We start from the raw sequence: 13,734 nt of genomic DNA, 5'->3' as shown, positions 1-13,734 counted from the left end.
AATACATTCTCATTTTCAGTATCAAAGGCTCTTCCAATAGTGTTTTTTAACATGTATATATAATCACCTCTACTACATGAAGATTTGTTTTGGATTTCTACATACGTTGCATTTTTTTCCCCTAAAGCCTTGGTTCCACTGCCTGGGAAGGACCTGGCATCATAACTAAAAGTGATGCCATTCCTGGTGAATAAGCCATATTTTTTCCTTCCAATTAATGACATGACTTGTTAAATGCTGCTATAGAATAATATGCAAAACTTCCAGGCCTCCTCCCTGCTGTTTAGTCAATGAGAATGTTCTCTGCACCAGCTGAGACCTGCATTAGTTCCAAATTGTACTAAACCAGGGAGCAAGAATTGTTGTACCCTAATTACCCATGGATGCAATTTGCCTTTGCTAAGCTTTCATGCAGAGTTACCCTGAAGTTTCCTATTTTAATTTCAATAAAAAAAAACACCATTCAGTCATTTTTTCATAGCAACAAACAAACAAATAATTAAAACTCTTCTTATCAGTTGTAATGTCTATATATTATGATGTCTACATACTAAAAGTACGGGAAAATGATGGAAATGGGGAAGAATATTAGCCTTTGAGAAAATGTATGTCTGTACAAAGGCACCTCTTCAGCAATTGTTTCTTTGGGGGGGGTCACATTGTTATACAGAGGATGACGCATAAGTCTTTTCTAACACATGTGCTAGCAGAAATGTGTCAGTATTGTTACAGCGCTAAGTTTTAGGTGAGTTTACGTATCATCATTCTCTGTCATGGTAACAGAATAGGCAGAGTCCAAATAACTAGTTATTTCAATCAGTGTCAAAAGGAAGGACGACAGATGATTGATTTAGCCAAGAGCGAAAGAAGTTCATAGATTCATAGAATCAGAAATAAACAGATTTTAGAAGTTCACATGCTCACAAATGTTGAACTGCCAGGAAGAAAAGAAGTGATCGAGTCTAACCTCTTTCATTTTCCATATGGGGAAAGGAAGGCTTATCTTTAATTGCCCAAAATCATCCAGGGAATGTGGCCAAGATTTGAGTTCAGATTCTCTGACTGAAAGTACATTGTTCTTTCCACTGAAGCACTCTACCTTTTAATAATACATGCAAACTAGATCAATCAGTTTTCAAGGATAGTTTCCAAAAGTAGGGTCAATGAAATATGTCTTTCCACTTATAAAGTCACCCGCATACATCCTTTACATAAGTACTCTTCTATAATATTTTTAGACAAAGAAGTTGTTTTTTTTTCTCCTATATACCTGATCAAAGAATTCTGATGGTTCAGCAACACTTACTTAGTACCTACTATGTACTGTGCTAGGTACTAAAGTTACAGAAACAATTTTGTAATTCAGATTCTCCTCTCAAAGAACATTATCATAGTTTAATAATTATTGTCTTTTTAACATGAATTCTTAATGCTAAAATACATGATTTTTTAAAAAAAAATTACTGAGATCAAATGTGCAATTGTAATAAAGCTGGTGTAGGCTTGCAAAATATCTCAAAGCCCATGACCTTACCAAAAGGATATGTAATTATTTAATTTGCTTGTTACTACACATAATTAATTAGGGGCATGGTAAATAATTTTTACTCTCAGTTATTTCCTTCAATTTAATCTAATATCCAGAGAAACTTTAATTAATATGACAGATACATTTTGAAAGCTCATGCTAAAGGTGGCTCTAGTTCACATCCTGAACAAGCAATGAAAGTCATACTTTTTCATTAGTTATTTTGGATGCCCAAGGGATCCACTGGGCTTTGTAATGAATGACAGAGTATCACTATACTAAACCTGTTATTTTTTTCCCTCACATGATGCCAATCCCCTTTGTTAACCAAGCAGTTAGAAAACATGGAGAAACTGCTTGTGTGGTCTGCATAGTCTTTCAGCTTCCAGCATTTCTAAAAGCCCCGGTGACTGACAGCCTCTGCCTTTGAAATTCTCCATGTACCTCAACGGGAATGATGCAGTCCAGCCCTAGAAGCCTAATTTTTTTTTCCATTCAGGAAAATTATAGATAAATGATCAAAGTGATATTCTGTCAGAGAAACACTGAAAACAACCTAGCAAGGCCTAAAGATATATTTCATCTTTCCCCACAACCTAGAGATGCTAATACGATTTTGAAATCTATGACAAATTCATAGAATTGACTTTGAAATCCCTAGTAGTTACTAGTTGAGATAACATAACCCAAAATGTAGATGGTAAAGAGAAAGCCTGAAGTATTCAGAGCATTGTAGTAGGAACTGTTTTATGAGTATATTTATATCTCCCTCGCACTATGCTGTTACAAGAAATGCATGCACCTCTTCAGAAATGATTTTCAAAAGCCAACAGCCTGTGGGTTTTATCACTCTCAGATCCCCACTAGCAGTTTACAATTCCCACTGGGTTCACATTCAGTTTGAAAATTTCCTAAAGAAAATGGCCATTTGCTTCCTGAAAGGCAACATTTACCATACAGAGTTAAAAGAAATTCACTTCTCAAGATGTTTTCATCTCATTATGTCAATTTTGACATGGATTTGTCTAGTCTCTGAGCAACAGCAAACACAGTGAAGATGAAGAACTCCCACCTGATGGGTAACACTCTAAGAGACACTGTCAAGGTTAACAAGCGACTGCTTGCTAGAACAGAAAAGACAAGAAGAAAGATGAGACAGCCAGGTCTGTCAGGTGATAAGCAGAGAGATGGCCAAAGGTGTACAGAGGCATTCATTCATGTCGTCTCAGACATGTCAGGTGCAATACGATATATAAGCCTGTCCTAGATGGGTGAGGTGAAGGAGAAAAGGAAGGTAAGCTTCTTGGAATCCTCAGACTACATCAGCTCAAAAAAGTCCCTCCAAGAAAAGATAAGGAAGAAAAAAAAAGGGAAAAATCACATAAGTCCCAAAACCTAAGCTGAATAGAAATAGTAGGAAAGAGAAATGATTTCACAAATATTTAAATTGGGATTCAAGTTGAAAGAATACTATATGTATCTCCCAACATTTAGGAGCCAGGGCAAAATAATATTTAATACAAAAACTCCACACATACACTTATTCGTTTTGTTGTTGTTCGGTCATTTTTCAGTCACGTCTGACTCTTTCTGACCCCATTTGAGGTTTTTCTTAGAAAAGATACTGGAGTGGCTTGCCATTTCCTTCTCCAGCTCATTTTACACATTAAGAAACCAAGGCATACAGGATGAAGTGACTTACCCAGGGTCACACAGCTAGTAAATGTCTGAGGCCAGATATGAACTTAGGAGGAGGAGTCTTTCTGACTTCAGGCCCAGCACTCTATTCACTGCCCCAACTAGCTGTCCCATATTTATGCTATGCATAGCAGCCCCTTAAGGCTTCATTTTGTTCTGCCAAGTCATTTTTTTTATTTCTGAAATTAACAAAAAATAAACATCAGGATGTATCTACACATATATACAGATATTTAGATATACAGATATCTGTATATATACATGTGTCTGTGTATGTGTGCATACGAGTATGTGTGTGCGTATATGTGTGTGTACATATATGTGCATGTGTTTAGATTTATAGATAGAGAGATACAGATATAGACATAGATATAGATATCCTCAACAAATCTCATTCACTTGTGTAAGAATGAATATGTGGGGGAAGGTAGGTGGCACAGTGAATACAGAACCAGCCCTGGAGTCAGAAGGACCTGAGTTCAAATTTGGCCTCAGATGCTTGACACTTACTAGCTGTGCAACCCTGGGCAAGTTATTTAATCCCACGTGAGAAAGAAAGAGAGAGAGAAAGAGACAGAGAGAGAGAGAGAGAGACAGAGAGAGAGAGGAAAGGAGGAAGGAAGGAAGGAAGGAAGAAAGGAAGGAAGGAAGGAAGGAAGGAAGGAAGGAAGGAAGGAAGGAAGGAAGGAAGGAAGGAAGGAAGGAAGGAAGGAAGGAAGGAAGGAAGGAAGGAAAGAAGAGAAAGAAAGAAAGAAAGAAAGAAAGAAAGAAAGAAAGAAAGAAAGAAAGAAAGAAAGAAAGAAAGAAAGAAAGAAAAGAGAAAGAAAAAAATGAATGTGGTCTGCTGTCAAAAGACAACTGAATGAATGTTCTCTTCTCATTTTTTCCTTAAAAATACCTTCAAAGTGCTCAAAGGCCATTCTCATAAGTGTCATTGAAATGAGAAAATAAGCATATGTATAAGTAGTTACTAATGCCTTCTATGTTTCTTTTTCAGTTGGGAGAAATAGTAGAAATACATTATATATTCTATTCTTTTGGTATCTTCCCCTCTTAAAAATTTTTAAAGACTTATCTCTGAATATCATTAAAACACAACAAGCATATATTAATCACATTATCTCAGATACTCTGCTAGGTCGGTGGCAGGGGGCATAAAGAAAAACTAAAGTGGTCCCTAATCTCAAAGAACATCCATTCTCTCTGGGGGATGGGGTGTGAGAAACAGCATGCACAAACAGAAACAATTACAAATTATATGTCAAATAATGTGTTGGTGAAGGGAGGGTCCTAGCACTTCAATGACAGGGGCTAGGAGGATCAAGATAAGGCCTTGGGTATGATTTGGTGCTTGCGCTGAACCTTGAAAGAAGCTAAAGATTCTCTGAGGAGGTTAAGAAGAAGTGTATTTAAGCCAAAGTAAAACAGCTTGTGCAAAGACAGGGAATTGGGCAAGAAAATGTCACGTCCTGGGGAAAATGAAATAGATCGGTTTTACTAGAATGTCCTTTAGGTAATGTTAATAGCATGCAATAAGTCTGAGACTTTGAAGTTTCAAATCCTAAATAGAGAAGTTTGCATTGTATCTTAGAGTCAAGAGCTTTTTGAATAGGGTCATAGCATGCTCAAACCTCTATTTCGGGACTATCACTTTACCTACTGGTTGGCAAATAAATTGGAGAAGAGAGAGACTGAGGGCAAAAAATCTAATTAATAGGCTCTTTGCAATAGTCCAGGTGAGAGGTCATAAGGATCTGAACTAAGGAGGCTGGGGACTAAGTGTACAGAAGGGATGAACATAACAGATGTTAAAAAGGTTTTGTTTGTTTTTGATTTAGTAGTATTTTATTTTTTCCCAGTTACATGCCAAGAAAATTTTCAGCATTCATTTTTACAAAATTTTGAGTTCCAAATTTTCTTTCCTCCCCTCCCCTCTTCCGAAAATCATAGGCAGTTTGATATAGCTTATACATGTGCTATTGTGAAAGAAATGTTTTCATATTAGTCAGAGTTGTGAAAGACGAAACAGATTAAAAAATGACAAAGAATGAAGAGAAAAAAGGGGGGTTGTTTTGAAACAACAAGGAAGCTAATTGAACATAGGAGAGAAGAAGGGTGAAGAATTGAAGATAATTCCAAAGTTGTGAATCTGGGTTTGGAAGAATGAGTTTGGAGGGGGGAGGGGAGAGGAATAATGCTTCAGTCTTAGATATGTTAGGTTTGCGATCTCTATAGAACAGTTAGATGAAAAGATCCAATAGGCATTCTTTGTTTGTTTGCTTGTTTGTTCAGTCATTTCTAGACATGTCTGACTCTCCAAGACCCCGTTTGGGCTCTTCTTGATAGAGATACTGGAACTGTTTTCAATTTCCTTCTCCTGTTCATTTTACAGATGAAGAACTAAGGCAACCAAGGTTCATTGACTGGCCCAGGATCACATAGCTAGTGTCTAAAGCTAAATTTGAATTTACAAAGATGAGTCCTCCCTGACTCCACACCCAACACCCTATCCACTGCACCATCTAACTGCCTTCCAACTGAAAATCTGATTACTCATATATAACTGATTCTGAAAACAATTTTGTGTCAGTAAGTAGAGGCAAGCCCCTTCAGTTTTGGACAGCTGAAATCGTTTGAAAGGTTTCCTTGTGTGGAGCCAAAATCTGCTTCTATATAAGCTTTCCTATTAGTCCTTCAGAGCCAAAATTTAATCACATTCCTACACTGACAAACTGCAATATAGACAGCTGTCTTATGCCTGTTCCTCCCATCCTTACCCAAGTCTTTTCTTCTTCAGGTGAAATATCCTCAATTGCTTCAACTAATCCTACCATAATGTGATTTTGAGTTCCCTCACCATCCTAGTCACCCTTCTCTGGACAAGTTTCCAGTTGCCAATCAATATCTCATCTAAGATATGGGATCCCAAACCAGATGCATTATTCTTAATTTGGCCTGACCTGGGAAGAGAGCACATCAGGACTGTAACCTTTCTTGCACCAAACACTATATTTGAATTAATGCAGTATAAGATTGCTCTAGCTTTTCGACTGCCATATCGCATTGCTGGCTCATATTGAGTTTAGAGTCCATTTAAGCTACTCAGTATTATTCACGTGAATTGCTTTCTAGCTACATCTCCCCACTCCACCCACAGTTTAGAACTAAAACTAGTTGTGATTAACTCATGAAGTATTGAAATCATTTTAAATTGTACCCTTTCCCCATTATCTCCAAATCAAGTAAAATACTTTAACTTCTCCCCGCCCCGGACAACCTACTCTGCTTCTATCCCGTCCCAGCCCCTACAGCCTTCACCCAGGGAGGCAATCTCTGTGGAGATGTGGCCTGGCAACTGCTTCTTAGGTGCTATAGTCCCTGTTTTGTCAGCAGCCAGAGCTAATGAAGATTAAGAAAAGAAAGTTCTTGCCACCAAAGACCTTGGAACTAACCAATATTTCAACATCAGAAATTAATATGATTGTATCAGTAGAATGACATTTAAAAAAGATCCTTTCCTTTGCCACTGGAGCTTAAGAGCGGTGACTTGCGGACTCACATCTGACTTGCAGCTGGAACCTTTTGTTCATTTCATACCCTGCTGCAATCTTTGGACATCTCTAGAAATTTCATCATCCTGCAAGGTCCATCATCCTGGGTACTCACACCTCATTAGCACCCTCTATGCAAGACCTCTCTGATGGGAGGGTTGAGTGGAGTGATCCACCCTGCAACCTCCATTCAAAGAGGATGCCCAGGGCAGCAGTCACATCTTATTTCCCAGCCAGCTATACTCCTTTGAACTTCTCCATCATGTCCCTCCATGTCAGAGATCTTCCCTGCCTTTTCCTCTACACTCCTGTCTCTTTTCAGCCTCCTTTTATGTGTTTCTTTCCCCTCGTTAGGTTGTAAATTCCTTTAGACGGGGACTATCTTTTATCATATTTGTACCCTCAGTGCTTAGCACAGTTCTTGGCACAGAGTAGGCACTTAACAAATGTTTACTGATTAACCGATTGACTGACCTTCATATGGTGTTTTCTCCTCTATTAGAATAGGAGCTCTTTGAAAGTGGAACTGTCAGCTTTTTTTCATGTTCATCTCTAGCACTTAATGCAGTCCTTTGCAAATAGTAAGTGTTAAATAAATGTTTATTCATCCATTAACTTCTACATCCAAATTTATATCCCGTTCATCACAAGGGACCTTAATTTTATTCATTTTATTCCTAAATCTCCAATAACATTTTGACAAAAGACTCAGGACCACTTACAAATAGCAAAGTATCCACTTCTCAAAGGTGCTTCAATCATATGACAATAGCAGTAGTCGTATTGTTTGTATGACGATACTTCAAGGAACTATGCTTTAATCTAGGAATAATCCCACTAGTGCAAATTGTCAACTCTTTATAAGTTAACAGGGCCTTTGAGAATTGGTATAGAGATACACACACATAATACATATATGTGTGTATATACACGCACACATGTTTTATATATGTATATAAATATATACACACATATCTATAATACACGTTGTTGTTAAGTTGTTTCAGTTGTGTCCGATTTTTTTGTGACCTCATTTTGGGGTTTTCTTGGCAAAGATACTGAAGTAGTTTGTTATTTCCTTCTCCAGCTCATTTTGCAGATGAGGAACTGAGGCAAACAGGATTAAGTGACTTGCCCAGGGTCACACAGCTAGTAAGGGTCCAAGGCCAAATTTGAATTCAGGAAGATGAGTCTTCTTGATTCCAAGTCAGTGCTTTACCCACTGTACTACCTAGCTGCCCCCATATAATACATATATACATGTATAACAGTGTCATTAGAGGACTATAAGTAAAAGAGCAGTTACTTGGCTTTTATCATTTTAAAATCAACCTTTGATGGCAATTTTTCGTAGAAAAAAATAAAACATTTGTCTCAGTTTCACAAAAAAAAAAATCATAGGGTAATGGGATCATAGACTTAGGCCTTGAAGGGACCTTAGAGGCAATTTATTCTAACCCCATCATTTTACAGTTAAGGAAATGAGGTCCAGAGAGTTCAAGCCCATCAGCACCCAAGCAGGAAGAGAGGTGGGATTTAAACCTTGTTCTTCTGGCTCCAAATCAAATATTCTTCCTACCACCACATACTAAGTGCAAGAAAATAAAGTTTTAATAAGAAATTGTCCGCATTTCAGTATTTTTAATTCTCCATGTATGCTCATCTCCCTCAGTTGTTTCTTTAATGCAGTCATCAAGGTCATGTGCCTTGGGGCTAAATTCCAAAGACATGTAAAACCAGAAAAGTACCAAAGACTCAAAACTGAACCTGTGTCATATCTTACTGAGGGCCAATTACAGGAATGTTCTTTCTACTACTCTATTTCTTAGGGATTTTTTTCCCCCTAAAATGTCTATTTATGAAAGACCTCAGGGTTTCTACTGGAGTAACAATTTATCTTTGCCGATTTTTTTGGGGGGGGAGAAACAGTAGGATAGATAAAACTATGTATATGCAAATAAGTGAGAACATGGAAAAAGCCAAATTTATGAATAGGAGGGGGGAAAAAAAGTTTGCCTATAGTGTTTTCGAAATGTCCAAAAACAGTATTTCTTATAATGCGTATGTTTCATTCTGGGTTTTAATGCTGAACAGTTCAAGCAAATAGAAAAGGAAACACACATTGGCATTTTCCAAGGACTTTTTGACTTACTTTATGGGTAATACTGGATCAGCAGGGTGGTAGTGATGACAGTTCATCTTGACTCCCTGGGATCTATGCCTTTTAAAACTGAACACAGATAAGGAAGAGTTTCTTCTGACCCGTCCTAAATTGTTGCTTTTATCTCCTTTACAATGCCTGTGATGAATTGGATACAGTTTTAGAAGTGGAAGCTAATGTGGAAAGTCAGTGTTATACTCAATTCGGAGATAAAGTTGAAAAAAAATTAGGTTGATACAATTTAAAAGAAATTCAAGGTTTCAAAAAGTTTATCTCAGCTACTTTTAATAAATGTGTTGTGCCCAGCTGTGGGGCAGGGCAGGATAAGAAAGGCCAGGCCCAGAGATAGTTGCTGAAAATACAACTAGAAATTAACAATATCAGAGAATTTGACCCAAACTTTTGAGGTTTCTCAATGAGTCATTTTCAAAATTTAAAACTCATACTCTTTGTAAACTGTAGTCTCATGAGGAATGAAGCTGATGTTGTCTAATATGTTAGTGCGAAAGATAAATAAAGCTCTTTTTTTAATTAATTTATTTTGATTTATCAACCATCACTTCCACATGTTTTTGAGTTCAAAATTTTTCTCCTCCTTCCTCCCCACCACCCTCCCCAAAACGGCACACAATCTAATATAGGATAGATAGATAGATAGATAGATAGATAGATAGATAGATAGATATAGATACATGTATATACATTCCTATTAAACATATTTTCACATTAGTGATGTTGTAAGTAAGAATTAGAACCAATAAGAGGAACCACCAGAAAGGGGAAACAAAACTCAACAGAAGAAAAAGAAATAATAAATAAATAATATGTTTCAATCTGCATTCAAACTCCATAGTTCTTTCTGTGGATGTGGATAGCATTTTCCATCACGAGGCCTTTGGAGATGTCTTAGATCTTTGTATTGCTGGGAAGGGTCAAGTTTATCAATATTAGTCATTGCAGAATGCGGCTGTTATTGTGTATAATGAAGATATTCCTTAATACATATGTGGTTCTATATATTAACTAAATGTAGCTTTCCCCAAAAATGTTAGAACAGAAGCTATGATTCTTAAATCTGATACTTGCCTTTAAAGGCCCTGGAAAATAATATTGCCATGACCTCTGCAATCTGCTTAATCTTTCTCAAAATACATCATACACAGCTTCTTGTTTCTTCTGATAATTTAGGCACACTGTTTTGGTTTGAATTTGTTTCAACTTTATCATTACATAACAAAGACTCAGGCAATACTGTCATGCGCAAAAGAAACTCAATATTTGCCAATTTGCTTCATACAGGTTGTTAAACTAGATAATTCAGGTCCAAAAGTTCATTTTATGTCCCAAATTATTTAGCTTGATTATTAGTATTGTTTACACTAACCAGATAGCAATTAAATCCCCATATTGTAAGTTTCCTGAAGGCAGGTACTGTTTTTTTCTTTCTTTTTAAATTTTTTTTCCTATTTTTCCCAAGCACGTAGTAAGGTTTCTGGCAATTAATAAACATTTGTTGAATTGAATTGAAATGAACTGATTTTTACTGAATGTAGTTAGACATAGAAGCAATCTCAAAACATTCCATTGTGTTCTATATAAAACCTGTCTCATAACTTACAACTTCAAAGTTAACAGCTAGAATCTCTTAGCTAATTACAGTATTTTACCTGATTTCTTTTGTCCTTGAATCTTGAGTTTCCAGCCTGAACTAAGGTTTCTAAAAAAGCACCCTGAAGTCTCCTGTCCATACCATGATGGAATGGAGGAAGTGTGTGAAAACTTCCCCTTTTTTCAGAATGAGGAAGAAAATTTGCATGTGGTCAGACAAAGAGGGCCTGTTCTAGGACATTTTATTCCTAAATTTTTGAAATAGTACATGCCTCACTCATGAAATATGGCCTAGAGTCAACAGTAAATCAATTACTTACTATGTATCCAGCACCATGTTAGACACTTGGGATATAAGACAAAAATAAAGTAGTCCCTGCCTTAAAAAAGCTTATATTCTATCAGGGGAGATTTAGAGCAAGGCAACTACTAATATTAATTAGGGACCCAAGCGTATACAGTCATACTTCTATACGGTCTTAGCTTGACGATCTGAATGTTATGTAAAAAGAAATCAAAAGCATACCAGTATATCTTTCCTATCTACTCTCATCAATCTCCCTCTTCCTTCACTTTAATATTAATAAAATAGACCTTCTGTAGGATATTTAACAAAATAACTGGAGATGAGATAAATTCTAGCACATGCAAATATATACACACATATACATACATACACACACACACACACACACACACACACACCAGTACCACCATAAACCATTTCTGACATAAAACATCCATATTTTACTTTCTATTTCAGAAAATAGCTTACAGCTAATGCGTATGCATGATGCAAACAAATTGTCCACAGTGTTCAATACATCGGGTGACTCTTTTTGCCTTTTGATGCATTCATGTGGGTCATGATTTTTGCCCTTTAGTGTAAATTCCTAGTTGGCACAGGGCCACGGTTAACTTGATTTGTATGACATGCTACATGATAGAGCACCTTACCTGGGCTGCTTTGTAGTGAAAGCTTTTGATGATGATAATAGGTTTGCCATTTTCAAACTGTGGATAATTTGAGTCACAGAAAGGTTAAATAGCTTGCTTAAAACTACCCAATGTGTCATTTGCCAACCAGAAACCTGGCCTCTTAGTCCATTCTTTTTCCAGGATATCATGTTGTATAGTCTTAAGCAAATCTTTGATAAACTGCTCTTCTTTCTCTTTCCCTCTCCCTATTTTGAGGAAACTTCTTCTTAACCAAATTAAAGCTTTTTTTTATAAGCCAATTTATTTTTTTTCCTTAACACAACATAATAAGCAATTGATTTCTTTATCCCCTTTTCATCATGAAAAGGTTGTCACATTTCATTCTTGCTCTCTGAATTATTAGACTCTGCTCTTGTTTGCACATGCTTTATATGCACAAGTCAAGTGTAACCTTAAAGACATCAATGAGGATTTGCAGGGAAATGGTCCCTATCTAGGAAATTTGTCTTACTGCCTGTTAGCTGCTGTTTTGTTTAATGGGCTTATTTGTATTTTCCTCCTATCACGCCAGTACTGAGTGATGACACATTTCTGCTGATGGCATTGCTCTTTCTGACAGAATCTCTCTGAATGAGGTTAGAAGTAGCGTTTAATTAATGCCCTGAACACTCAGAATTAAAGCAAAGAACAGGAAGGTTTGTTAGATGGATACAGCATTGTCAGCTGTCAACTTGGAACAAAGTAAAAATCCCAAAGTGTTCTGTCCCAACTCGCAGCATTAGTGCTGCATGCTGCGATCTTACCTACTCTTACTCTGTATGCAGTGGCTGGGCTGTTACCCAGAAACCTTGGAAGAATGCTTAATTCAGAAAGGTGCAAAAGCATTTGCTTCTTCCACAGTATTTCAACTAAGAGCAAACCAATGGCAGACTTTGGAATCTATTAAAAATAGGCCTTTCCAAAGTCTGTGATGGTGGGGAGAAAACCTTCAGAAAAATTAATGAGCCAAAATGGCCAAGAAGTCTCAGAAAGTACTACTGAGGAAAGGACTTCCAGGAGCCAAGAGAGTGGAGTAAGCAGTAAATCACCATAACTCTCACATATTCACCTCCAAACAGACTAAAATAGCACTCCAAAACAAAGTGTGGAACAGCAGAACAAGCAAAAAGATGTGGCAAAACAATCTTTTACTGCAAGAAACTTGGAAAATCAGTAGGAAAGGTCTGTCTCACTCAAGTAAAAGAGGAGTACAGTCCAGGAAAGGAAGCATTCCAGCAAGGCAGCAGCAAGCTCCACCTCAGCAAGCCAGCAGGAGATCCTGAGCCCCAGCGAGTTGGAGCAGGCAAACACCAACACCAGAACTTGCCATGGGCCTCAGTATAGCCAGTGGAATGGGCAGACTCCAGCTCCAAGCATCATCACATGCTTTTGCATAGCCCTGGGCAAATAGGCAGATACAGTGACCAGACCAACACATGCTTCAGTGTAGCCCTGGAGAAATGTAGAAACACCCCACTGGCCTAAACACACACCAGAAATCAGCACTAAGACCCTGGCTCAGCACCAGGTAAGCTGCCAGAACCCTATGGCCTCTAGCAGTGCCAGCCACCCACCACACCACCTCTTCAGTTCGGCACCAGAAACAAGAGTCCCCTCTGGACCTCAGGGCAACATCAGTGCAGCACCAGGTAAACAGCCAGGGCCTGAGGTCCCTGGCACAAGAAGCCTGAGACAGTGCCCTTTCTACTCCAGGAAGGGGAAAGGCCAAGAATGATGAGGAAAAAGCAACAACAAAAAGAATCTGACCATAGAAAGTCATTATGGTGACAGGGAAGATCAAGACACAAACTTGGAAGAGGACAGCAATGTCAAAACACCCATGGGCAAAGTGCCAAACAAAAAGGGGAAGTGGTCTTAAGTCCAGAAATAACTCATGGAACAGCTCAAAAGGGAGCTTAAATATAACATTAGAAAGATAGAAGAAAAATTAGGAAAAGAAATGAGAATAAGCAAGAGAATTGTGAAAAAAGGAAAAAGAAAAAAAGAGTCAATAGCTTGGGAAAAGAAAACAGCTGCTTAAAAAGTAGAATTGGCCAAATGGAAAAGAAAGTACAAAAGCTAACCGAAGAAAACAATTCCTTTAAAGTTAGACCTTGGCAAGCGGAAGCTAATAACTCCATGAGATATCAAGAATCAATCAAACAAATCCAAAAGAATGAAAAAATAGAAGAAAATGTAAAGTACCTCAT

At 37.5% G+C, this 13,734-nt stretch overlaps 1 long non-coding RNA gene across 1 annotated transcript in view; it reads right to left on the bottom strand.

Annotated features, from left to right (window-relative positions):
• Window positions 1–10,693, bottom strand: part of LOC144454847 (uncharacterized) — a 112,475-nt gene extending 101,782 nt beyond the window's left edge. The window contains exons 1-2 of the long non-coding RNA XR_013483409.1: window positions 10,606–10,693; window positions 8,930–9,076 (exon numbers count right to left, since the gene is read on the bottom strand). This is a non-coding gene — a long non-coding RNA (uncharacterized LOC144454847). The remainder of the gene's footprint in view (window positions 1–8,929; window positions 9,077–10,605) is intronic.
• Window positions 10,694–13,734: the final 3,041 nt, after the last annotated feature.

The sequence above is a fragment of the Phascolarctos cinereus genome, unplaced genomic scaffold (assembly GCF_003287225.1).
Source record: "Phascolarctos cinereus isolate Bilbo 61053 unplaced genomic scaffold, phaCin_HiC Scaffold_7;HRSCAF=346, whole genome shotgun sequence".
In the NCBI taxonomy this organism is placed as follows: Eukaryota; Metazoa; Chordata; class Mammalia; order Diprotodontia; family Phascolarctidae; genus Phascolarctos; species Phascolarctos cinereus.
The sequence above is the reverse complement of the archived record's forward strand: the minus strand, read 5'-3'. Positions and strand labels throughout refer to the sequence as shown.